General features: G+C 37.5%; 1 protein-coding gene across 1 annotated transcript in view; it reads right to left on the bottom strand.

Moving 5' to 3' along the window:
• Positions 1–24,095, bottom strand: part of LOC144039012 (inactive serine protease 35-like) — a 64,435-nt gene that overhangs the window by 35,229 nt on the left and 5,111 nt on the right. The window lies entirely within an intron of this gene.

Raw genomic sequence — 24,095 nt, forward strand, 5'->3', positions numbered from 1 at the left:
TCATTTGACCCAACATTTTGGCTAAACTGAATAACGCCAAAAAATTGAGTCGGTCCCTTTTTGACACAATTTGGGTTATTTTTGACCCAACAGTTTTTAGAGTGTCGGCACCAATACTGATATTAGTACTCACCCATTGCTAATATCTTGTACAAACAAACTGTAATGAAATTAGTAGGGATGGGGGCAAGTACCGATACCAGATTTCTGTATCAGTGCTGATAACAGCTTTATGTTAACGTATCGGTACTCGTGGCAGTGCCTGATACAAGTAATAGAAAATTGCCATTAATTTTATGCAATCTTCAGCAAAAATGCTACATTAGGATATATAGCTCTTTCTTTAAAACCTTCTGTCCTTTTTTGTTGGGGGGGGGGGGGGGGGGGTATTTACTAGTGGTATCGGTATTAGCTATTGGTGACTAATCAAAAGTTTGGTACTATACTGGTATTGGTCTGAAAAAAGTGGTACTGAACAGCTCGAAAGAAATTTTTTATTTTTGTTTTTTGTATTTTATGTTATTCTTTTATTTTTTAATATTATGTTTTATTGATTTTTTTCTTTTTATTTGTATTATTACCTATTGTTAACCATTTCACCCAATTTGGGTTACTTTCAACCAAGCCGTTTTAAGTAGAACCTTTAAACGAGGTAGTGATTGTTAAAAACTGCAGTTATTATTTTAATTTTTGTTTTTTATATTTTATGTTATTCTTTTTATTCCCTTTTTTTTAAATAATGTTTATTTTATTTATTTTATTATTACCTATTGTTAGCTATTTTACCCAATTTTGATGACTTTCAACCCAGCCGTTTTAAGTAGAACCTTTAATCGAGGTAGTGGTTGTTAAAAACTGCAGTTATTATTTTAAATTTTTGTTTTTTATATTTTATGTTATTCTTTTTCTTCCTTTTTTTTTTTAAATAATGTTTATTTTATTTATTTTATTATTACCTATTGTTAGCTATTTCACCCAATTTTGATGACTTTCAACCCAGCCGTTTTAAGTCGAACCTTTAATCGAGGTAGTGGTTGTTAAACTGTAGTTATTTGTTTACATTCAAACATCAGCTTACAGTGAACGCGAATGACGTCACGCATGCTCCGACTGTGACGTCACGATTTCAACATCCTGGCAAGTCACTGGTCAACCTCCTTTTGTTCATCTACCAACAACTTCAAACAAGTAAAGTGAGCAACATTTATGAGAAAAGAATATACCAGCATATTTAAATATTTGCCTTTGCTGTCTCTCACGTCCCTGCTGTCTGTCAGGTGATGTAAGGGGCAAGAATACCAGATGTGCGCTCTCATGGTGGTAGAAAGCACTATTATGCTTTCCACTGACTCTCCCTACCAAGCACGCCTTTTCTTAGCCAGGCCATAATGACAGTCATTATCACATTGTGACAGCAAACACACCTGACCGATTTCCACTCGTGCCAAGAACACACCTGTATGTGCTTAAGTGCAGCTCGTGGCCTCAAGAAAGGCGGCAAGCACGCGGCTATAGGTCGGTGTTTACGACATCGTAAATACCCGCATGTGCTTGACACTGACTACTTAACAGCGGGCCAAGTATAGACAACGTGTGAGCAGGAAATAAACCTTTTAGTATCTGTAACGTGATGTGTAATAAACCCCATAAGTGCTCTTGGAGGAAACATGATCTGCGCGCCCCGCTACATCCATAGCATGAGGCCAAAAAGCGCTGATCTTTTTCATACTAAATGTGGCGTTTAGTCTGGAAAACGCCGCGGCAATTATCCCGTCACGCGCCGTTTGCAAGCGAGGGCCGTAAAAGTAAACCAGCCCGATGTGAACGTAACTCGGCATGGGCGAACTTCACAGGAGGAGGCCTCTCTGCGCCGTGCAAACGGACATGTGACCCTAATCAGGTAACTCCTCACGAACCAAAGTGAGCCAGGAGCCAGCTGTGTAAATGACTTATCTTCGAAGTTGACCTCGGTTTCTTTTCTACGAGACTTTTGAGTGGGAGCAGACGTTTGGCAATATTCACAGAGTGAGCTCTACCGGGTATATGAAAAGTAGTGTAAGGGATTAAGGATGAGTGCAAGTAGTTACACACCCCTTAATGAATAACCAAAACATGAGCTGCCTTCACAGATAAGTACTACCTTGATGTGTACGCTCACTGCAGACAATGAGGCGCTCTAAAACGACAATACTAGCACACTAGCCAAAGAGAATATGGGGTGTAAGAAATTAATTCATAACAAATAAACATTCTTGAATCCATTTGGTCTGGCTATCTCTTCGCTGAGGAGCGTGCACTCACAGTGGACAACAAGGCGCTCTAAAATAGCCACACAAGTGTGCTATCCAAAGAGAGGATGGGATGTAAGAATTACAATAAATCATTTAAAAATAACAATTTTTGAATTTATTAAGGTCTGGCTATCTCTTTGCTGATGTGCGTGCACTCATGATGGACAACGAGGCGCTCTAAAATGGCCACACTAGCGCACTATCCAAAGAGAATATGGGGTGTAAGAAAGACATTCTTAAGAAATAAACGTTCTTGAATCCATTTTCCGGCTATCTCTTTTCTGATGTGCATGCACTCACAGTGGACAACAAGGCGCTCTAAAATAGCCACACAAGTGTACTATCCAAAGGGAGGATGGGATGTAAGAATTACAATAAATTATTAACAAATAAACATTATTGAATCTATTAAGGTCTGGCTGTTTCTTTGCTGTCATGCGTGCATTCATGGTGGACAACAAGGCACTCTAAAACGACAACACTAGAGCATTATCCAAAGAGAATATGGGGTGTAAGAAATAAATTCTTAAAAAACATTCTTTAATCTATTTGGTCCGGCTATCACTTTTCTGATGTGTGTGCACTCACAGTGGACAACAAGGCGCTCTAAAATGGCCACACAAGTCTGCTATCCAAAGGAAAGATGGGATGTAAGAATTACAATGCATTCTTGAATCTATCACGGTCTGGCTATCTCTTTTCTGATGTGCGTGCACTCACAGTGGACAACAATCCGCTCTATAATGGCCACACAAGTGCGCTATCCACAGGGAAGATGGGATGTAAGAATTACAATAAATTATTAACAAATAAACATTTTTGAGTTTTTAGTATATGGTATCTCTCCAGTAGCTGGCTATCTATGTTCAGATGTGTGTGCACTCATGGCAGACAACAAGGCGCTCCAAAGCACCCACACCAGTGCACTATCCAAAAGGAAGATGGGGTTTAAGAAACAAATTCCTAACAAATAAACATCCTTGAATCAATACGTTATCTCTCTAGTAGCTTGCTTTCCCTTTCCATATGTGCGTGCACTTACGGCGTACAACGAGGTGCTCTAAAATGGCCACACCAGACACTAAAGAGAAGACGGGGTAGAAAAATTACAATAAATTATTAACAAACAAACATTCTTGAGTCTATATGGTATCTCTCCAGTAGCTGCTAGCTATTTTCTGATGTGCGTGCACTCATGGCAGACAACGAGGCTAAAGCTCCCACACCAGTGCATTATCCAAAAGGAAGAAACAAATTCCTAACAAACATTCTTGAATCTATATGTTATCGCACTAGTATCTCTTTTCTGATGTGTGTGCACTCCCAGCAGACAACGAGGCACTCTGAAATGGCAGCGATGGGGTTAAGTCAAACTACCACTGTTTTTAGCTTTATATAATTTAATGGCGCAGTGGTTTTCTCTCCAACTGCTTTTTTACACTTTAAACAAGAGCTGTTAAACAAATAAACATTCTTGAATCTATCTGGTATCTCTCTAGTAGCTTCTTATCTCTTTTCTGACAAACTGTGTTGGCAGCTGAAAAGGCTTTTGCTTCAGTTTACCTTCACACAGTACATATTGACCAACGCACGCAGCAGCATTCATGGAAAGCGTGTAACATGCGTGATCAACTAGCGAGCAACAGCTGTGTGTGTATGTGCATGCGCACACGCTAATGCTGCATGTGTTTGTTCCCTGCCATGTTTGCACAGCAAACATAGTTATCCCTTTAGGCCGGCAATGGCGTTCCTATTCATAAATCAAATGCAAAGTTAAGCCTTAAAATAACAAAATGCTGTACATTTGCCAATGTGTTCTTTTGTCTTTGATTTTTTTTGGGGGGGGGGGGGGGGGGGTGATTGCTTCATCAAATACTGGTGAGCAGTCATTGCCATTACTGGAAACAGATGCTTTTTCTGGACTTAAAATCAGAAACTAATTGCATAGTGAAGTATATTTGATCAAAAGTGAACATTATAATGCTTGGCAGATTTTTTTTGACATCTCTTGTAATGGTTCACGTAAAGTCAAACAGGTGTTCCCAATGTTGTGAATGGTGTGTGGAATGTGCAAGAAAAATTCAGAGACTTTGTAAAGTGATTTCAGAAATTTGTTTCTAAATACATTATACGTGTTTAAAGATAATTGCACATTCAGTGGACACGCCCACAGCGTTTACATGTTGAGAGGCGGGCTTGATTTTGAAGATTTATTTTATATACTACACTTTTCTTTTCTTTTTTTTCCAATTTGAGGGGATTTTAACAACTCTGCAAAGAATGTTATTTATTTTCATTTAACAGGGACTTTCAAGTTTAAGAGACCCCACTCATTACATGGAAAAGTTAATCAGCAAAAATCGGTTTTGACCAATGTGACTTTTTTACGGAAGAGGATTAGAGCCAGTGAAGAGGGGATGGGGAAAGTGTTTATTCTCAGAATTCTGACTTTAAAGTGAAAATTCTGACTTTAATCTCAGAATTGTGACTTTAAAATGAGAATTCTGACTTTAATCTCAGAAATCTGACTTTAATCTCAGAATTCTGACTGTGACGTAAAGCTATGAATTGCAGGGGGAAGTCAGAATTCTGAGAATAAAGGGAGAATTCTGACTTTCGAGTCAGAATGTTGAAAATAAAGTCAGAATCCTGCCAACTTTTTTTTTTTTCCTTTTCTTCACTGGCCCCTTCCATACTTTTTAAACATCCTTCCCACAATATAAACCCTCTCTATCCTGGTGAACCTCTTTTCTTGTTCCTTCATAACCACAAAATAACTGAAGAGGTGCAGTTCGGGATCTTAACACACTGACATGCTTGTTTGAGTAACGACATATTTATGCTCTTCCAAAGTAGGTTCTAAAATGACCCCAGCAAAGGCCGGTCAGAGGTAAGGACACAACAAAGGCAGGCATGCTGCAGAGAGGAGGGCAGGACGGAAAGAGTTAACGGGGGGTGGGGGTGGGGGTGGGGGTTGTACTTTCAAGTCTTTTTGTAGCCAATTATCATGTCAACATGAGGGGGACCCAGTGGTACATTTAGGATGAGCCTGACTGGAGCATAAGCCATGCATAAACAACACAATTCAATGTAATGCTTGATGATGTCACCGCCGTAAGTCAAACAAACCATCGCTGCATAACGTCTGAGTTGAGCTTGCTTTAGACAGGCTGGCATCAAAACATCCTCCCCTGTTACCATGGAAACCACACATTGCACAGAGCGCCATTGTGAAAGTGAAAAAAATCTCAAGACTCAAGTATGACTTGTGTTTGTCGGCTTCAAAGTTTGAGGAGGAATACTATTGTATGTTTCTTATTAAATGTATTTTGTTAAATGTATGGAATGTTTGCTGGTAGGCGAAACTAAAAGAAAAAAAGAAAATAGCGCTAAGGGCCAACAAGGTTATTATAGTTCACATGAACTACAGAAAAAAATGTGAACTAAAATTTTATGAAAATGCTTTAAAAAAAAAAGAAAAGAAGAAGTTAAAAGTAAATGCTTCTTCAAATGTAAACGGCTAATGCTTTTAAATCCAAGTTAAAAGCTTTTTTTTTGGTTTAAGGTCTTTAATCATTTTATCTCTTTTGATTATTTTAAAAAACTACTCTTATTTCTTTACTCTTAAACATTTTGAAAGTTTTCTGTTAATGTGTTTCAACGATGACAATGTGCTTTTAGAAGGAAGGTCAAACTGTTGTTTTAGAATTGTGGTTTACTGTATTACACAATACTCCATATCAAAAAACTAAAATGAAGCATTTTTGAAAAATAATAAAACTAATTCAAATGAACAGAATTTCACCTAGAAAAGTCCAAATGAATAAAAAAAACGTCACTGTATTTCTTAAAAAAGAAGTACAACCACATATTTTGATTGGGACTTTTTTTTCCTGGATTCGTTTTTTTTTCATCTTGATTATCGATAAAAAAAAACAAAACATTTTATTGTGTGCTCTATGCAAAATTATAATTTCCATTAATTTAATTCAATTTTAAGGAAATTTGCTGCAGTTGGGATATACATTTTTTGTATTATTATCTGTCATTGTTTTTTTAAATTTTATTTTATGTATCATAAATACTGATGGTATCGGCAATTGGTATTGGTATCAGTGAGTACTGACGATTTGAGTATCGTATCGGTCTAAAAAAAAAGTGGTATCAAACATCCCTAATATCCCTTCATACTAACTATGTTGAACAAAAAAAAGAAAGTGGTCAAAAGAATATGTGCAATATGAATTCACATGTATAACGGAACATATGGTGTTCCACAGGGTTAAATTCTGGGGCCTCGGATGTTTTTATTGCATCTGCTGCCCCTGGGTTCCATCTTAAAAAACAGTACTGTTTTTTTTTTTTTTTTTTTTAGCGTTCTATAAATACAGAGTAGAGTTGAGTGAAGGGTGTTGGCATTCAGTTGAGCAACTGTAAAACTAAAGGAACACTTCATGAAGCTACATGGAGATGGAGAATACAAGAACACAACACTTTCTGAATTAAAAGTGGAGAGGGCCAAATTTCATTTATTTTGTTCACCAGTAGGCTAAACCCATGTCTTGAACAAAAAAAAAAAAAAAAATCATATTTTGTTTTTCACAAAAAAAAAAAAAAAAAGGAAACTGGTGGGGTTCAGTTAAGTACCTCCAACGAGGTTAAGAACCACTGATTTAGACGGCAACCACTTCCACTTTGCAACCCGTTTACAATGTTTACCTTTAGTTGAAAAACTATGTCATACAAACAGCACTTAAACCCAATCGAGGTTCATCTCATCTGCACCCCTTCCACAATGCTGAGTCACAAACTCTTAATGTTCGCATACACTCTCAAAAGTTTGAGATAAATCACAGAGTGATGAAACATAAATGAACCAACTGAGTCCCACCACACAATTCCACCCTGTGTGCGAAGCAGTCTAATCACTTTCATATTACTCTCAGAACTAATCCGATTAGCGGTGAAAAACACAAACTCAAATTCTTAACCTTCCCTGACCACAAGTCTTGTTTGTCCGCGGTCCCCTGAGAGCCGGAGGCATCGGTTTCATATTGACGTCACGGCAAAAGATAAGAAGTGGAAGACATGGAAGACAATAGACCTGGACTCTTTGCAACCGTGTTTGCGTGAGTCAGCGCGTGTTTGTGTGCACACACGCTCGAAAAAAAAGCCATCTGAGCGCAGCTGGTGAGCAGACATCTGGGGAGAAAGTGACAAAGCGAGAGATGGGGTGACGGCGAGGACAAAGGTAACTCAGGGCTTTCAAAATATGCTTGAATAAGGCAGAAAAATACAAATTATGATTTTGGTGGCGATTTCACGGGGGGGCCGTATACCCACAGAAGCACTCATGATGTCAATTTAGGGGTCCTACAGGCAGAAAGTGTTGATCAAATAGGTAAAATCTCAGCTGTAAGCTAGCAGAGACATATTTTTATAATTCTCATATTTGCAGGAATTTTTTTTAATACATCATTATGTGCGCCAAAGCCAACAGATCTGCTCAATAACAAGCATGGCTCCTCCTTGCCAGGGGCTCATAATCCGAACGTGCTGAAATTGTTGTTGGACATTTTTCTCAGCGGCTGAACTCAGATCAGACCAGATCAGATAATAGGGAACGCATGGTGGGAATTGTTTGCAACACTGATGGAGAAGGCCACCAACTCTTAAGGACACATTTTTACACCAAATAGTTCAATGCAACTAATTTGTGGTCACAAGTTGTGAAATCAAACAAAATAACTGATCTGTAAGTAAAGCCCATATCCCATTTTGAGACGAACGTTTTTTTTTTTAACCTAACAGATGTTGATTTCATGTCAGGGTTCGTTCAAGGTCACAACGTTTCCTAAATGTTCTCAAACAACAGTCTTAATGGTTCGCTAAACTGTTTTAATGCTTCTTTTTCTTCAAAATTAGTTCAAGGTTACAATGTTTCCTAAACAGTCTTAATGGTTCTGTAAACCGTTTTAATGTTTTTTCTTAAATATTACATTTGTGCTTTTCAAGATGTTCAAAATTGACTTGGGACTAGAAAAAACATTAAAAACTGTTTAGAGAACCATTAAAAATGCTTAAGAATGTTTAATAAAGTTTTTTTCTTCAAAATGTGTTCAAGGTTGCAATGATTCTTAAACGTTCCTAAACAGTCTTAATGGTTCTCTAAACTATTTTATTGTTTTTTTGAAACATTATTTGTGCTTTTGAAAATCAGAGGTGGCAAATCCAGGTCCAGAAAGAAAAAACCTTGCACTGGTTTGGATTTAATCAAACTGTGGCACGGTGTGAGAAATGTGAGAACCATTAAGACTGCTTAAGAATGTTTAAGAAATGTTACAAACTTGAACAAACTTATGTGAAATCAAAATTTGGTAGCGTCGCAAACATTGATCCGTCAGTGGGTTTACATGCTGAAGAATTTTGCTACTGTTCCAAATACTAGCTAGACATAGTTTCCCCAATTAATTTGCACGACTAGGACCGTCAAATCAATCCGTGGCAGACCATGTTACAAGTAATAAGGGTATCATTAACTTTGGTATTTGTATCCCAACAAATTGCATTCAAAGGTTTGCTTTGACTTTACATAATGTGGATTTTAATTGTGGGGGTGAGTTGGCATTTAAAAACATACACTTTTACAATTAAAACGACAGCTGTGCCATTTCCTTTTAAAAATACAATGGTACATTAAAATAAAATTTGTTTTAAGTTTGGCACCTTAAGTTGAGAGAGGCTTGAAAGCCATTGCTTGCTGATAATGTAAGCTTGCTCCTCTTCTGTCATTCTTTGGCAGTGTTGCACAGCTATTACGTCACCATGTGAAGCTCTGTCCGCTATCGTCACCCGCATCGTTGCAATGGAAAGCCCGATTGTGATTTATAGTTCAGTACAACAATACAGCAGCGAACGGCGAGGTCGAATCGGGCCTTTACATACAAACAATGCACACTGTATGAGCTCCAGAAATATTACATAAAGCGGAACGCCTAGAGCGCTAATGTATAGCTTGACAGTTAGCTGGAAGACGAGGTCTCGGATTGTTTATGATCCAACAACTGTGTCTCATCTCAGTTCCCAGATACATCACTGCAATTAGTTTGTTTACAAGTGTGGTTCCTACACGCCTATAATACATTTACTGACAATTTCCCCCCCTCAATCGTTGATCCCGAGTTGTGTTTTGAAGCCTGCAACTCCAGAATAAACCCATCAGCCTCACAGCCTGTGCCTCATTTAAGCCGCGGTCTTCAAGTTCTTCCAGATCGCCACGGAGCCTGCGCCGTACATCACCGAGGGAAAAACAAGCCGGCTCCTCCCACGTAGCCTCAACTGTCACGATCGTAAATAACGCGCTGATAGCTGGTGTGAAGTGCAATAAAAATATAGGAGCACTTCCCTTCCCCTCGCAAATTACAGCCTTCGGGATCCGTCAACGCTCGGTCAAATGTGGCGGTCATTAAACACAGTCGGAGAGAAAGCGCCTTAATTCCGAGCTTTGAGGAGTTTGCTGGTAAAAAATAACGCAGGTGGCGTTTTGGATGGTTATCAAATACAGAACCGCTACCAATTTGCTACTCGGGTCACTTTAAGGAAGGAATGCCAAATTCATTTTCATCGCGGGTGAAATCATAGTTATGCTTGCACGCAGAGGGACAAAATCATCCCCCACCCAAAAAAAAGGGTGGGGGGGGGGGGGGGGTGGAGGGAAGAAGAGTTTCACAACAATTGCAAGTAACTCAAAAAGACACTCTAATAATGGTCTTTTTTTTTTACAAAAAAAGAGGATGAAGAACATGCCTGTGAGTATTGTAATATATTGTTTGTGTTTACAATTATTATTTTCATTTTATTTTCATTTCCCCAGGTGGGGTCTTTGGGGCCTGTAATGGTTTTTAACCTCAAATGCACAAGTAAGGTTTATTTATTTGTTTGACTATGTGTCTATTCATCTATCTATTTATTGCATTTACATTTGTATTTTTGTTGAATGTGGAAATAAACTAAAATTAAACTAAACTGATATTGTCTGTCTACATGTGCTGCTTAAAGGGTTCTAAACCATGGGTTTTGATGCTAATTGTTAGCATGTCAATGGTGTTTTTCATTATATGTTAGCATTAAGCCAAGGTGGGGTCTTTGATTAGCCTGTAATGGTTTCTAACCTCACTTGCATATGTAATATATATTTATTTATCTTTTTTTTTTTGCTTTTACATTTGTATTTTTGTTCAAGAATGTGGAAATAAACTAAAATTAAACTAAACTAATATTGTCTTTCTACATGTGTTGCTTAAAGGGTTTTAAATCACGAGTGTTGTTGCTAATTGTTAGCATATTAATGGTGTTTTTCATTGCACGCTAGCATTAAGCTAGCAAAAAACATTAAGTAGACACAGTTGATTTGAAAATCAGCCCAATATTAGTGTGCAGAAATTGAAGGTTAGAGGCCATTTTGTTTCTTGAGAATCCTGCATCTGGTTCTCATTTAAAGACAAGTCTTTAACAAAACATAACATAACATTTCATCACTTTATATTTTACAAGATTCTTCACTAATTTACCAAAGAATTACGAGGTTGAGCTTTGAGGTCAAGTACTTGTCTGAGTAAGTAATCTATTTGTCAAGTCATGCAGGTCAGGGAACGGGACTACAAACCTTCCCACACATTCACAACCACACTGGCCTAATGCGCCAACAGATAATCATACAAATAACAGTCCTATCTTCAGTCACAATCGTAAGTGGATTTGAAAAAAGAAAAAAACATATTTCACTTGATAAAGCAAGTTGAGCCCCCTTTCTTTCTGAGGTGTATGTGTCAAAGTCAGCGCTTTAGATACCGCCGCAGGTCTGTTTCATTATCAGGGAAAATAAAGGAACGCTAGTGACGACATGAGTCTGCGATGCATTCTCTTATTTTAGCACAATAGAATAGAATAGAATGTGTGGCTGCATATTTGTGTGGCTTTCCGCACACATAACGACAAAGATAAGGGCAGAAACCTCAAATAAACGGCAATATGCTGCCATGTGAAGTACAAAATGGATTCAGTCGTATGTACGGTATATACTGCATCTTAAAGGTGAAATGGAAAATGTACTGTCAAATTGTTCCATTGCTAATATAGTTAAATCATGTAGACCAGAAGTACTTATTTTAAAGGTGCTGGGCAGGCTCTGAAACCTGATTGGACAAAAAAAATAAAAATAACATCCACATTCACAAAAGACCATTTACCATTTTACTCTACGAGAAATGCAACTAATTGAAGACCGTGTTAGTGGAATATGAGTTAAGCGGCCATTTTGCCACTTGCTGTCCACTGAAGATGACATCATGTTGTCCAGGGCTCAGGCAACGACCAATCACAGCTCACCTGTTTTCTGAAGCTGAGCTGTGGTTGGTTGTTCTGAGCCATGACCAACATTGATGTCATTTTCAGTCGACAGCAAGTGGCAAAATGGCTGCCGCCTGAGATGGATAAAAACAGCTGGATTTTGTTTCATATTCCACAAATGTAATATTAATCAGAATGCTATTTTTAGACAAGTGAGGTCACATATAACATATTATTGCCAAGAAATTTTTAAAGTTGACTTCCACTTTAATTAACTCATTCACTGCCATTGACAGCTATAGACGTCAAAAATTCATTTGAACTATTTCTATTAGTTGAGTTTTTTCCATTTTTGTTAACAAGAGTATGAAAACCTAGATTTTTTTTTGTACATTTAGAACAGATATAAAATTTGTGATTAATTATGAGTTAACTAGCGAAGTCATGCGAATAATTACGATTACCAATTTTAATTGCCTCATATGCCAATTTTTTTTTAAATAATTTCTTCTTCTTTTTTTAAAGAAAAGATTATTAAAAATTAGGGGCGTCAGGCGAGTACTATTTTTAATCGTAATTAATTGCATGACTTCACTAGTTAACTCACGATTAATCAAAACTTTTATATGTGTTCTAATACGATATAAAAAAAACACACTAGGTTTTCATACTCTTGTTAACAAAAATGGGAAAAAATGTTAAACTAATAGAAATAGTTCAAATGAATTTTTGACGTCTATAGCCGTCAATGGCAGTTAAGGAAGTTATAAGCACAACAATCCTTCTCATGTGTGTTTGTGTTACTAGTAGTGTTTTTATTGTTTTTTTTTAAACAAACCGTGACTAAGGTTGCACGTGAAATAATGACATCCAGTTTAATTTGTTGCACAACTTGCATTGTTTTAACCTAAGCATTGCTTGTATAAAAATAAAAAATAAAAGAGAAAAAAATATATATATTTTTTCGAATGACTTATCCATAAATTGACCTAATGAACACATTTTATGATGTAGTATTCAGTAGTTAGGGTTGGCCAACTGGTGTACATGGTTAGAGTGCATGAAGGTCAAAATAATCAGCAAATGATTTTAGGTTGTGAATGTACAGTAGGTCAATGGTCGGCTTGTGTTTAAGCCAGACGGACCCGCCACTAGTAATAAAAGTCATACTTCCAATAGCTGACAAGCACGACTGCTCAGGTGCATTGCTTCAACTCCAACTCAATCCTACACAGATTTCCGTTCTCCTTTTTTTAATTTACTGAGTCAGCGACCACAGGAGAAATGATGGGAATGAAAGAACACGCGCGTGATGACTCACCGCCTACCGAAACAGGGCAAAGAGAACAAACAAACGGGAACGCTGATTGGAATTAACGAGTCTTGGCCAGATGGCTCGCATGTGCGGGCGGGCACGCGGTCTTAACGGCATGTCCCCCCTCTTGAGTAGACGCCTCGCGTCCTTGGCATATCAAGCCACGGCCTTGTGCTGCTGCTGTTCTATTTGTGGAATTCTGCTAATGTGAGGAAGGCAAAAGTCAATAAAACAGCTCGGGCACATTTATCTTTTCTCTAAATTCTTAAGATGTTTTAACACGATCCCGTGTTGCAAGCTTGCTCTTCCACCATCGGTATTAACGATGACACCATTTATTTAGACGTGAAGCCAAAGCTGCCCATTGATGGCCAACAGCTGTGTCTTCCCGCGGACTTGCACCCAATCAATAACCATCGGGAAGGATATTGGCGAATGTTGTGACATCCTGACTGACTATTTGGAAGGAAGCGAATGACATCAATTGCTGCACATGCATTTTCCGCACACTCGTTTCCAATTGACATAATGTCTTTTCGATGTTTGATGTCGCAGATTTTGAGGCAGCGTTAGTGCTCAAAAATGTCTTTTCAGCATTTGGCCTTTTGCAAAACACTTGAATCTTATTTGAATGACTCAATCTCCGCTGCTGCTTTCCAGTTCCTTGGATGTACAACTGTGTGTCATGCGGACAACAACGTCTCAGCGGACAAATGAAACTCAGGCTTCACATTTTGGAGCCAGATTTTTTATTTTTTTTTAAAGCACTTTAAATGATTCCCATGACAGAACTGATTTAGTACATTTTCAGCACACAGACCTCCGCAAAGACTGAGAAAATAGTGCTAGATTCCTTACGCCAAGTTTGTTGTGCTGTTACACTGCAGTCCTGTAGGTGGCAGTGTTACACGTTAAAGCAGGCTGACGGCTACACCGGTGGTTCTTAGCCTGGGTTTGATTGAACTGCAAAGGTTTAGTGAGTCAATCTCAGGGGTTGGGCGGAGGTCAAGAGTGATGCCGTGCATCCATGGTGTATACACTTAAAGTGAGTACAGAAGAAAGTTTTGATTTAATTCTATTAAAATAACTTATTTTTCACACATTGGGAAGAATTTATGCCTTTGCGTCGTGTTATTTTACCTGTGGGTATGTGTGTGAATATTTACTATTTGAGTTAGCTAGCAGTTACTTCCAGTTAGCATTTGAATGGGATCCTCCCTTCGCTTTTAGCATTAGCGCTAGGCTAACGATGTTTTAAAAGCGAAGCGTGTTTTGTATTTAAATATACAGTGGATGCCATTCTTATTATCATGTTGTTTAGTTTTACAGTGAACTCCAACTGGGGTGTCATTAAACAGCTTAAAGGACGCTTAGGGCCAACAGAAATGCTAGTTGCTAATGCCAGTTGCTAATGCTACGCACGCAAAATGGTGCATTCACGTTATTATCACAGTGTCGAGAACTTCAATTATAACGTTTTAAGGGGAAAATAATCGTCTATTTAGCCCAATTGGCCGATTGTTTTGGCAGATGTTACAAAGGCAATAATCGACCGATTAATCGGTCGGGCCCTACTTGCAGCTGTTGTGATCGTACGTCGTGTCATTTCTTTATTATTGCAATTCCTTCATACCAACTACATCTGCTGTAGGGATGAACTCCAACTACAAAAGTCTCAAAATTGGGTGGCAAAAACATAAATATAATGTAACAGATAGCTAGCATGTCCTGGCAGCTAGGCTTGTATGGCAAATCCAAGCATATCTAGAGGTAAATATGCAAACATGCGTTGCTAAATGTTCTCCAGTTCTGTAATGTACTGTGTACAATCTCAATCCATGATCCCTGTGGATGTGTCCGTTTTTTCATTTTAACCCTAAAGCACGCCATGTCATGACTAGGGATGTAATGATAGCGGCAATATCGGGATATCGCCACAATATTGTCATGGTCATGTCACGATGTTAAAAGCGGCACATCTGGTAAAAAGGTGAGGTTGTATTCCATTTGTGCAGTGCTAGCAATTTATGGTGGTTAGTTACATATTTGTCAACATCGCCGCCAAAATTTTTGGGGGGCTCACCAAAAACAACATTGTAAAAGCTATTTCTCCATCACTGCTGTTATTAATAATATATTTATTTTGTTTATATTTTTGTTTTGTTTATTTACAATATCATGAGTTTTTATACAGTATCCCAATATGGTGATAATTATCATATCGTGACATTTATCATATTGTGATGTTTGGATATTCTTCCATCCCTAGTCATGACGAGCACATACACACACACACACACACACTCTCAGTGGCAGAGGTCATGTGCTCGTCTCCTTCGGTGCAAAGTCAGGCACTGAACTTGGGCGTGGCAGGGTCGCAGGCCAGTGGGTCAGACGGAGGCATCCCCATGAGATTAACATTAACAGAACATGACAGTGCTGAGAGGCTTTCAGCTTGCGGATTAAAGCCGCCGATTTCAATACCTGCTGTGTGTACCTACAACATGCCGTCCCCAATTACATATTAATACAGAGTGTCATAAAAGTCTACTTTTTTCTGTTTTGTTTCTGACTTCATTCGGAAAGCGTGAGGTCATCAGAATTTGATATTTTAGGTTGACGTTGGAAGATTGCAATATTGCCACCTGAAAATAGCTTTTTTTGTCCCAAAGAATCTTTAAAACAGTCACACTGCTCCAACATGTGTTGCAATTTACGCTATCGATAGCAAGTTTGTCGAAAAATGATTTGTTCTTCTGTTACACACCGCATGTTCGCGAGCTTGCTAGCATTGACTCGACTTTTATGCTATCACAATAATGTGTTAAATATTTGCTAAAGTGAAACTGACTAACAAATTGAGGTGTGCCCCCCCCCCCAAAAAAAATCAATTCTCATAAGAATCACAATTCTCATTTAGTACGATTCAGAATCCATTTTAAATGCCTCAAAATTGATTTTATTTAAATTATTTTATGCTGTCTTGCCCTTGTTTGTGTGTGCCTTTATTGGGAGCACTGTTCATGTTGTACCTGGTTTGGCCAATGAGGGGCAGTGTGGTTCCGCGCGGTCTAATACACTGTTATGTTGTAGCCACATTAGAGAGAAGAAGGAAAAAGTCACGATCAAGTTATTCCAATTTTTTATTTTTTTTTGCAGCGTAGGAAGAGCATACGCCGGTGAGTGATGTTAACATGCTTCTCTGTATATATTCCTGAAACATTTTGTAGGAATAGCCGTTCTTTTGAGGGATAAAAATGCTGCAAGTAGCGCGCTAGTTAGCATTAGCGAGTCAGACTGGAGAAGATCATAACGATTATTTGCACATCTATAACTTGAAGCATAAATCTTGTCAATCAAATATTTTGAATCAAAAATCGATTTTGAATCGAATCGCAGAACCCCCACAAGTCGGAATCGAATCGTGAGACAGTCAAGGATTCCCACCGCTAATAAATTAGCTCATGATAACTTACTTGTATGTGTTTTTTCACATGACAATTAAATATTGAATGCCAGAAACTAGTGGTTGAGGTTGGAACAAGAAAACAATTTCGCCACAAATAATTCCTGGAGCTGATAACGTCAAACAATTCACTTAATTCAGGCCATGGATGGGAAATATCTTGCTTCTTCAAATGTGTTGCATCATCATCGTTAAGGCTCCCCGGGGCACGTTCCGTCAAGATCTCAATCAAACAAGATCTCAACCGTTGTTGACTTTACCTCTCTCTCTTTGTTATTGAATGAATAATGACCCTATTTTGATGAAATAAAAAGTAGAAAGTAGCAATGTTCAATACCACTTTTCTTCAGACATATTCAGACACCAAGTGCCGACACCGCTAGTGTTTTTAAATACATTTTTGACACCCCAAAAACACAACGACATTTTATCGAGGCAGCGTGTAGAATTATTTTTCCATCTAATGGTGAACTAATGGAATGCAACTGCCTAAGTTCGAAGCGCACTATGGTGGCTCAGAGAGACCACACTTTGCAAGCCTACCACCAATGTTAGCTAAGTTCTTCTCCTTCGACTAGCAGAAGGATGGCGGCGAAACATGTTAGCTTCTGTAAGGTGCGGCGTGACCTGTGTCGAAAATAATTAGCGATTACTAGATCTAAAATTATACTTCAAAAAATAGACATTTTGTATTGTTTTTGTACGACGGCGTATTAGGGCCACATATAAATTTATATATTTTTTTTAGAAGGTGGGGGCAAGTTTATAAAGTGGCAAATTTGCGCGAAAAAATTTCCGTTCACAAACATCCGAGTAGTACGTTACGTGTATTTCTCGTAAGTTTCGGAGTTTTTTTCGAACACTTCATGAAGTCGCAAATTTGCCACTTTATAAACTCACAAATTTGCGACTTTTTTTTCCTCTGAATATTGCCCCTACCCTCTAAAAAAAAAAAATTATACGTGGCCCTAATAAGCAGTCGTAAATTTCGCATATTGAAATTAATACAAATGAACATCTAAAAGTCTACACACTGTCCCTTTAAAAAAAAGAAGAAGACATATATATCCGCAATATAGCATTTTTCCTATAGATACCGATACCTGGTATTTATACTCGCCCATAGAAAGTAGGGATTGGAGAGTACTAATACCAGGTATCTGTATCGGTGCCGATACCGGCTGCCTTCTTATGGACATTAAAAAATTGCCGTTAATTTTTGGAAGAACTTTAAGTAAGTAAAGATGCTTTGGATATATAGGTCATATAAAAATATATTGTTTTGGGGTGAATTTTAGGTAATATTGGTATTTGGTAGCAGTATCGTATTTTGCTGGTATCGGTCTAAAAAAAAAAAAAAGTGTTACACCCCTAGCAAAAAGTATAGATATCAGGATTAAGTTAGTTTTCTTACTTGCCTTCAGTCAAATGTGGATGAGAGGTGGCAAAAAATGGAGACCGAAAAGTCACTTCTTTGCATCCACTTACTTCAAGGCAATGTTAAGATAAGATCTAAGAGTTTATTAGGTTATATTTGCATAAGTGATTGTTTTGGACGTCTTGCTGGATCCCAAAAATCGAGGCTAAGGAGTTTTGGGAAGAACTGGGCTAGAAGCAGCTGTAATTAGTGACCACATTGTGCTGGAAGGACCTCATGTTGACATCTGCCAGCCAGGCCACACATTTGCGGAGCCTTTATGCTGACGTCGGGCAAAAGCTAAAAATGATCCGAAAAACAATGATTATTTTGTAGCGGTTGTTGTTTTTTTGTGAATTTGTGGAACATACACTGCGTTGTGTCGTCTGACTAATTCTATTTTTTTCGTCTGACTAATTCTATGTCACGGCAGCCAAAGTCGTGAGTGGCCCACACTGGGTGCTGCCAACGGAGGACAGATCCTGCATGGTTTTTCAGATTTCCTGCGGCCCTGCCAAGTCAGTGAACTCAGCGCAATTGCCTCCAGCTAACTCAAGTCTGGGGAGGAAAATATTTACCCTTAAAAAATATTAGCGGACTCTTTAAACATGGAAAGTTCATGTTGTAACGGCACATCTATGCTTAAGTGTCAATAAGTTATAACTCTGGTTTTAGTTTTAAGTCTTGCATGATTTTTATTTATTTATTTTTAAGAAGGGGAGCACGGTTTTCACAGGTATGTCTGAAGCGGGGACAAAGAATGTCGTTCCTTATCAAGGAAGTCGGCAGCTTGGAGCCAAGACTCACATTTCAGAGGAGAAGAGAGCGCAGTCAGTCAAGACCACCAGCACGACCACCCAAAGAACCACAGGACCTATTACCCTACATTTTGCCCTCATCTGTGACTGACAGGTACCTTGACAAACTGCGGATGGATATTAAGAAACAAAACAAAAAATCCAACATCTACAAACATAGTAGTGCTGTCACCATCGATTATTTTTAGAATCAATTATTCAATCGATTAATCGGATACATTTTTATTTTACAAAAGCATTTTTTTCCCTGATTACTTTTTTTTAACTAGTGATTTGTTGTTTATTTTGTATTTGTATAGTGATAAAAAAAGGAGGGATTGATGCACTCGTCAACCTTTTTTAAACAGATTATGATTAATTACTGGTTAGATGCTGAAATCAGATCGTTTTGACAAATTTTCAATAAAAAATTGCTCCAAACGATTACTCATTCAAACCCAAAAACTTGTAAACTTTTTTCTATACTTTGTCCCCAAAACATATTTATATGTTTTTTTTTTTTTGCTAGAGCATACAGAAGGCTTTGAGACAGCTTCTGATATGAAGAGGTGGCTTGAAGCAATGGCAGCTATTACAAAAACGGCCAGCAGGTGGCAGCAGAGTATAAGAGATCAACCAGGGCCATGATGCAACAAGCTCTTTTTGCCAGTGTTTTTTTTTTTTGTGAATAATGAAGAATAATAATAATGAATAGTGAATAATGAAGAAACTTCGCTATATTCTAATACTAATTGCTGCAAAACAGAAACGGATAGAAATATTTTTTTTTTCTTGATGAAAGAAGAGACTCTAATCTTTCTTTTGGTAGGATCGATGTTTTTAAAGCAATAGAACACAATATTCTGTGTGCCTTGCAAAATCAGTCAAAATCAGGTAAAACAGCCGGGAGCGAAGGGGGTTGCTTCAGTGAAAATGGCTGCGAGTGAATGAGTTAAAATAGTGAATTAATTTTTAATTAATCAATTTGATAATCGATTACTCATCAATTAATTTTGACAGCTTTAAAACATAGCAAACAAAATAAACACTCCAAAATGAAGCTAATATACTGTTTGGAGTAAATTAATACAATTTCATGGAAGAAATATTTGAATTTAGTGTTGTTAGCTCTGAAACCGACTTCTTCCGTCTGTGCCCAAAACCATTTTAGGTAATTTTACTGTAAAATGGTTAGTTGGCTACAAGAAGCCATAAACGAGTAAGTCAAGCAAAAGTGGGAGAAAGAGTGCAGAAACAGTAAAAAAACAAAGCTTCATCATCTGGGCTGCGTTAAGGCCCTGAGCGCTCCTGGCCCAAAAATGCAACTTCCTTTTCTGTATCAATCAATTTTTTTATTTTTTTATTTAAAGTGACTGGAATGTACGTATGGTATGTACGCAGTTGAAGCTTTTATGAGGCGCAGTAAAGGAAACAGTCCTTCTACTAGCTTTAATGCCACATATATTGAAAGACTGTGGACATAGAGAGGGCGCGAGATCGGCTACTGAATGGAACCAGTCAAATGTCAGCTTGATGTATTTGCCTTTCCAATTAAAACCATATGAAAAGACTGTAATGGAACACACTGGATTCAGATTACACACACGCACGCACGCACACACGCTGAAGTGAGTAACACTGCAATTAGATGCAATTTGAGGAGAGAAGAGCCACATGAATATGGCGCATGAATATTATATTATCTATAATGGAACATGAGAAGTGGCGGCATGATACATTAATCCACATTCCAGTAGCGAATATACTGAAAAATGTAAGAATATTCAAATAGTATATATATATATAATTCAAAAACCACTCAAAGTGACATAATTCATGTTTTTTTGTGGTAATTATGTAAGCATTTAGATGCTAAACTATCCAGGTTTTCCCCAACAAATTAACTCATTTGCTTCCAAAAACGTATAAATACGTTCTATTTGAAAGATTACCATGCTCCCAAAGACATACTTATGCGTCTTTTGTTTTTATGCTAGAGCATACAGAAGGCTTTGATGCAGCCTCTGAACTGAAGAGAATGCTTGAAGCAATGGTAGTTACTACAAAAAAAAAACAGCCAGCAGGTGGCAGCAGAGTAGAAGAAATCAACGAGGGCCATGTTGCAAAAAAGCTCTTTTCCCCAGTGTTTTCAACAGATTTGTGAATAATAATGAAACTTAGCTATATTCTAATGCTATTTGTTGCAAAACGGAAACAGAGCGAAGGGGGTTGCTTCAGTGAAAATGGCTGGGAGTGAATGAGTTAAGTACTACTAATGGCAAATCTTTCCATAAGATGCTGTCTTTGAGCAGTTGTGTAACATTTTGTCCCGAATGGTATTTCCCAAATGGCTCCCGAGGTATGTGGAAAATGGCGCGTCCCAGGTGGTGAACGTTGAATGTGCCCTTCAGAGATGGAGAGAGAATTTTCCCTCACAGATTTTGTGGTTTTTGCACCCGCTGCGTATGTCGTAGCAGACTAATAATTCGGCATGATGGATGCTTCAAGGGGTTGGATGGAGACGCCTTCGCTCAGTGGCAAGTTCCACATGTGTTTGTTTGCAATTTTGAACATGGAAATAGCTGAGAAAGATGACATGGGGAGGGTGTTGTTAGTTTAACTGATGCTTGAAAACAACTAAAAGGATGAAAACACTCACGTCTCAAAACACATTCACTCACTAGACACTACTACAGCTGTGACAAAATGTCTATGCACCATTAAAAAAAAAAATCAATGTCTTAATATTTGACCCGAATAAGGTCAAATTAACTTATTGAAAAATTCATATTTTCACATGGAAATTTTCAAAGTGTAATTACAGGACATACATTAGTATTTCTGTGTTTGTCTTTAAGGGGCGTGGCCTATTCAGTGCTATCAGGAGCTAATGTCTGGTTGGCCGGTTAGTTGGTAGTTATGGCTCACAATTACAGTCCAGTACTCCTTCAGAGTCCAGTTAGTCCAAATCAATAAATGCATTGAAAGTGCATCGGCAACTGCAGCTCTCCTTGCCCAAATGCGAGGGCATTATTAGTAACTTAATGTCTTCATATTTTTTTAGGGTTCACTTCGCTTAAGTAACAGCATTTTTTTTAAATACATATATATAAATTAGGGGTGTCAAAATCAGTGCGTTAATTTTGAGTTAATTTAAAGTTCCTTTAATTTTACTAAAAAAAAAATTTTTTACGCGCAATGAATTACCGCCCTCTTACTTGGAAAGCCTGTACTGGGGGAATTCCAGCCACATCCACATCAAAATTTAACAGTAATGAATTTTATAATAATGCACACATTTGTGGAGACTAGGGTCACATTGTATTTTACAATATTTTAAATGTGCAGAAAGTTAGTTCATGTTAAAGATTCAATAGCTCTTAATATGAAAAGAAAAATGCACTGAGCTGTCACCAATGTCTTACAAATGCAATGATGCCATCTAGTGGCAGAAAAAGAACCTCAACACAAATCAATATCACACTTGTTTTTTTATAGCACATCTTTTTATTTTAACTCAATTTGATGACTTATGAGATTACTGTATTAATGACTAAAAGATGCAGCCATATTTCTATTAGTTTAACTTTTTTTCACTTTTATGTTAACAAGAGTATGAAAACTTTGAAAAATATATATTATTGTACATTTAGAACAGATAAAATTTGTGATTAATCGTGAGTTAACGATTTTCATTTTTTTTTTATATATAAATATATTTTTAAATCGACCAAGAGAATGGCTCAAAACTTGAAAAATGACTTATTCGGGGTTAAGAACCAATGCACATGAATATCTCAATCAAAGCCCTTTGTTTACAAAATTCTGACCAATACTAACTTCAGCTGAGAGCCGAATCAACCAAACAAAAATGGGGTAAAAAAAGAACGAAGTACTGTAGTTACATACACTCAACAAGGACACACGAGTGATATGCTGACATCATCTTTGTCCGACAATCAATGCGTAATTTTGACCTAAAATGTTGGCCAAACTCCAAATTTTAAGTGCTATAAGGTATAGCACGTCGCAGTGTGCAGCCGCAATAATAAATATATCGTTTAAATGAATACCTCTCTGACAGGTGCCATGCGTGTCAACACACACACAAGCACGCACACACACACACACAAAACACCAATGAGGACTCTCCGTTCTCCCAACTGCTTTGAAAAACAGCACTTTATGGATCCGCTTGGCACCTGCGGATCTCCCGGTCGTACCCATGGAAAAGCAAAGTAACAGCACAGATCCATTATTCGCGTTGGCGCAATGGAGGCATTTTAACAAGCAATTGCATAATATTATAAAAACCACCAAAGTGGGGGGAAAAAAAGTGTACTAGAGGAGTAAACAGTGTATTGCTTTTTTTAAACAAAGACGACATTGTAATATGAATTCAAATGACACATTTGTAGTCATATTTGTATCACTCTGCATCATTTGCATAACTGTTATTGGTCAGTTTTACCACTACTATAGGACACTTTCTAATGCATAACTCTGTTCTTTAGAGTTTATGTCCTAAATATATATTTTGTTATACAGTAGTGGCTTGTTTATTGTAGGACTTAAGCAGCTCCAACTAGTAGAGACAAATAGTCTGTGTGTGTTTACATTCTTGGCCAATGAAGATGATACTGATTCTGAAAAGCACAAGTGAGACCAAGATTTTTTTTTTCAACATGCCAAGAACACCGACTATTTACGACAACTGTATCCAGCATAATGATGAGTTGTGTTTTTAATGATTTAAAAATATATATTTGTCTGATGTGATCTCTGGCGCAAACAGAGGTAGGATAGTGTTGAAAAATGATGCAGATTAAACAATTTAGATTTGATTTTTATCTCATTACAGTCAAATACAAAAATCAATTTAGTTGTTTACCGCCTCGATCAGGAATGGGCAACTGGAATGATGTAGGGGGCCACAATTTCTCATTCGTGCTACTGCTCAACAACAAAGCAACATTAAGAGCAATTACTCATTTTGTGCTTTTTTTCCTCAAAAATAAGCCCATTAAAATTGTTTATATATTGTTTAGGGACTGTGTTTGTTATGCATGTCATTGCAAATGCACCCAATTTTTTATTTTATTAGGCCTACTAAGGTTGTAAGCGCAACTGAGCCATGTCTGCCATCTAGAGGTGAATGGTAAGATTACAAATTAAACATTTACAATAGAACCCCAAACCCCGCTATTTGCGAATCGCAAAAATCACCACAAGGAAAACGAAAACAAAATTGTTATACACAAATATGTATTATACTACAAGTTGATTGTAAAAGTGTTATCTGTTTTAGTAGTTGTGGTGAAAAAAAAGTGCACCAGCACTGCAAAACTAATTTGTAAGCAGGAACAGCTAAAATTGCTTAAATATATGAAAACAACTTCAATGTTAAAAAAAAGAGTAAGTAAAAATAATTAAAATGTCAAGCAAATAGCCTACTAATTTA

Source organism: Vanacampus margaritifer, chromosome 19, assembly GCF_051991255.1.
Source record: "Vanacampus margaritifer isolate UIUO_Vmar chromosome 19, RoL_Vmar_1.0, whole genome shotgun sequence".
Lineage (NCBI taxonomy): Eukaryota > Metazoa > Chordata > Actinopteri > Syngnathiformes > Syngnathidae > Vanacampus > Vanacampus margaritifer.